Source organism: Littorina saxatilis, linkage group LG6 (genome assembly GCF_037325665.1).
Source record: "Littorina saxatilis isolate snail1 linkage group LG6, US_GU_Lsax_2.0, whole genome shotgun sequence".
NCBI lineage: Eukaryota > Metazoa > Mollusca > Gastropoda > Littorinimorpha > Littorinidae > Littorina > Littorina saxatilis.
This window is the reverse complement of record NC_090250.1, coordinates 53,551,423-53,555,999: the sequence shown is the minus strand read 5'-3', so window position 1 is coordinate 53,555,999 and position 4,577 is coordinate 53,551,423.

The following is a 4,577-nucleotide window of genomic DNA, read 5'->3' as shown; positions in this document are numbered from 1 at the left end:
GGTTAAACCTTAAACAGTTTTTAAAAACAAGATTTTTGGCGAGTACCGGAAAGGTGTTAGCCCTGCAATGAGTCACAAAGACCCTTGACAAAAAGAGGGACATAGGAAAACATAAAATAACATGGAAGAAAGCTTAACCTACACACTTGCAAAAGCATTCAATAAAATTAATTGCCATTTTCAAATCCCTTGAACGGCTATTTGGCACGCGTAAACCACTCATCAGTTATCGTAGTTAATTCAACCCCCCAGCCATCGCGACTCTGTGTGACCCATTTTATTCATACAGCCATCTGCAATTATTGTGTACCTCTGAATCTAAAATACAACAAAGGACTTGGAGTGACACAAACTGACTGAGCGGCGGCAGTTGACTTTAAAGAAACTAGCGATGTGCATAAAATGTGTCTGCTTTGGCAGTGGTAAGATGAAGCTCATGAGATGTGATTTTATCCCTGTCGCTGCAGTACCTATTTAAGCACAACACTAATTCTACTCAGACACAGCAACAAACAGTTTCAATTGTTTGGAAATCTCAGTCGACATTTTTTCCAGAAAGGGAAAATTACATTGTTTTTTGGTAGCATACTTCTCTGCCATCAAGTCAAAAGATAAATTTCTTTTCAGGTGAGTCAACCCATTTTGAGGATGCCCTTTCACACAGTGAGATTATATTAGTGCTGTGCATTTAACTTAAACTTTCTGTAACTGACATTTTGAGGTGAGACCAGCTGCCTTCCCTAGTTCATAGACAATGCATATCACTTGAGAGAGAATGTTGCTTGCGTGTCTTTGTAAAGGGATGTGCATACAAGTGTTCCCTTCTTTAGCCATACAATAGGTAAAGAGATCAATAACTGAATAAGGCACATGGGTCCAAATTGGGGAAAACAGTAGCACCTTACAGTCCTGAAAGTACTATATATGGTAGATATCCAATTATTCAAGCAAAACAAAACACACACAGAAACTAGTTTCTTTGAAAAAAATAGACAAGAAATATTGTGTGCTATTGCCATACTGAAATTCCCACTTAAATCGCAGGGTAGCTGCCTGCTTAGCTGTGCATATAGGACCTACCTGTCACGTTGAGAGGGACTTTGTTGTCATCATCAGAAACGTCAGAGCATTCAAATTGAGCATCGAGTTCAGAATCAGCATCTGGAAACAGAATCAAGTTAGAAATATTGATTTAAAGTACAATCCCCCCTCAAAAAATAGTCGTTGCGCACTACCTCAGATACAGTTGGTTTTTTTTCCATGTGGGTCAAGCTAATTCCCCGACATGCATACCGGTACATGCACATAATCAACAGCCAGGCTGATATGGTAAGTTGCATTGTTTTCAGAAGTTACTTCTTTTTAGATTTACTAGTTACCCCAAATAAACCATTTTGCAGAGAGCATCCAGGCTCTACTTTTAGAATGTGATCAAGTTGAGTTATCATTCTTTCAAACAAGCATCTGTCAATGTCTGTGATAGTGAGGTAAACACTTGTTTCCACAACCATCGCTAGCATAATACGCAACATACTCTTCATTTTGAAATGGTGTGACATTATGCGGCTTTTGCTCTCAGGACATCTGAAATAACCCCATTTTTAACTTTTCATGAACATAACCCCCCCCTCCCCCCCCTGTGATGCCAACTTTTGCAAAAGGGGGAAGGGGGGGGGGGAGGGGGAGATGGGGTCAACCAAATTAGGGTCATGATAGCAGATTATTAAACCCTTGAAATTTGAAAACTCTAGCTTCAAAGACGCCTGATATAATGTTTTATGAATTAAAATTAACCCCAGTGTCCTCAAAACTTGACGAGGGCCAATCAATCTTAGGTCAAGGTGGGATATAATCAAACCCTACAAGTGTGGACAGTTTTAAAAGTATAACTTTAAAACCATCTGAGATAACCTCAACGTGTAATTTCTATAACCCCGCTGTGGCCCCAATATTTGACGAGATTTAACTCATTGTCTTTCAGGCAGGGATATATCCGTACCCACTCATATGGCTCTATATGACCAGGTACGGATATATATCCGCTCAGGCTGGTCTCGGCTAAAAAAATAATTTGTCAACATAGGTGGGTAGAAAGTGAGGTCATTACTGAAAATCAAACCCTTTTTGTTCACGGCCGGCCGAACAGACACAGGTTATTCAGGCAGGCGAGTCAAAAGTGAACATGCAAACAATTTTGACTTAGCAAATCGCACATATAATTATAATGGAAACACGCGTTCTTTCATACTACTGTTGCAATGGGTTTTGACGCTGCCGCCACCTCGCCGCAACCATCGCATTGCGTTATGGAAACACGCCTTTAGGCAACCAAGATACTTATACAAAAATTTCTTTAACCGAGTGTAAACATATTATCATCATTAAGGCGACGATGTAAAACAAATGATTCTGAATCTTGACTGATTTTCTGTCAATTCATGACTGTTGGGTGTAGGTCACACAAAAATTGAAAAACTTATCCTGTGTAGTGTGTATGTTCTTCCTGAAACTGGAAGGGTAATTGTTAACGTGTTAAATTCATTATTCAGATCAAATTCATACATTGATTTAAGCCCCCAAATTTGCAGAACCTGCATAGTAAGCATGTAAAAAGGCATATCAGATCCCTTTGCCTTTGCATGGTGTCACGGAATGAACTGTACCGATGAATGCTCGGAATGCATTTTGTTCACATATATACATCAATATATATATATATATGAAGTCTTATATCGCGCGCGTATCTCCAGACTCGGACTCAAGGCGCAGGGATCTATTTATGCCGTGTGAGATGGAATTTTTTACACAATACATCACGCATTCACATCGACCAGCAGATCGCAGCCATTTCGGCGCATATCCTACTTTTCACGGCCTGTTATTCCAAGTCATTTCATACTCACAAGGAGGCGGACAGCGGAGGGGGGGGGGGGGGGAGGCGGGTGATTGTGGTGGGCATTACCCTGGCAGATATGTTGAATGCCACAAAAATAACAGCCGCTCAGCTCGGCGGCTGTGTCGGCGTATCAGTTGTTGGGACTTTCGGTTCAGCCGGAAGACAGTGAATCAACTGAGTCAACTGAGCTATAGTTACGTATAGACTACATAACTGATTTGCCTTGCGAGTAACCAAATACTGCAGCAGTTTGTCTAGCAGGTTTTAAAAAAAAACCAGGAATCTGCATATGTTTATTTTGCTTTAAATACGTGTGATTGTAGAACAGAATACGCAAACGGTGCTTACAACTAAATATAAGCTCTAGGATCAGTGTCCACTGATACAAACTGGCGCTAAATATAAAAACACAAACTCAAAATCTTTCAGTTTTGGGTCCTGGAGTTTTATTGTTCTGCAAACCATACAGTCTCAACAGTTGGTTGTCAGTTTTGGTTTGGTTGCCCAGATATGCGCAAAAGATTTGCTGACTACTAAGTAGGTTAAAACTGTACATTATGTAGGTCACCTACATCGGCTAATTAGGTCATAATTTATAGTAAAGCCGTCGGGACAGCCAGTCGCTCTGCGCTATATAAACAATACGGCTTGCAGCCTCCCTTTGTCCCAAATAGAAACTTATTCTGGGGACACAAATAGAAACTTAGCCTCCCTTTCTGCTATCGTTGCTCGTCACATTTGACAGTTCCACAACAGACGAGGGAAATCCACAACAGACGAGGGAAAACTCTAGTGGTAGGCTAGGCTACCTCTTATAGCAGCAGAGGTTCATAGGTCATGTTTACGACCATAATTATTTGAGCGGCGGTCACTGACGTGTTTTTGTTTGTTTATTGTTCTTATTTTAGTTTTTTAAGGCTGTTGTCATATGTTGTTTGGTTGTTTTAAGAGCAGATGAACTTGTGACCACACTTTTCCATCCATTGTTTAATTGTATGCACAATAACGATGATCTTATGTCTAGTTATGTCTTATCCCTGTAAATTGAATCTCAAATCAAGTGCCGAAGTAATCACTACTGCTGATTGTGGCAATAATGGAAAGACAAGACAAGACAAACGGCGATCCTGATCGTTAAGTAACGGCCTTGTGACTGGATTATAAAGTTTTAAATGAAATGACACTTTAATTTGGTTCGAAATTTGGTGCAATACTTGATGGCTAAGCCAATTACGTCATTTCGAATTTTAAAGTACCGTAACCAAGTGCAGCCGCGGAAGCTTTTTCTCGATAACTTCATGTCAAAATATTGCGGACCATTATCATTAAAAAAAAAATGGACAGGATTTTTATTTTATTTTACTTTGTACATATTTGTCACATTAATTCAGCTAAGATTGTAATTGACACATTTTAAGCATTGTCGGTCCCGTCTTTCTAGCGCGGCGAACAAAACTTCTAATCGCGTAAGGCAAAATAAAATGTGTGTGTGTGGGGGGGGGGGGGGTGCTAAAGTTATGAGGAAAGAATAGAACTAACAAGTTTCACACTAACACAGCAGGCTACCATAACTAAATCCAACAACAAACAAAGAATGCCAACGTTTCAAAACTCAGAATAATAAACACACCAGAAAATAAGATGCTGGAACGTTTGTTATTGACGTTACAGTCACAAAAAT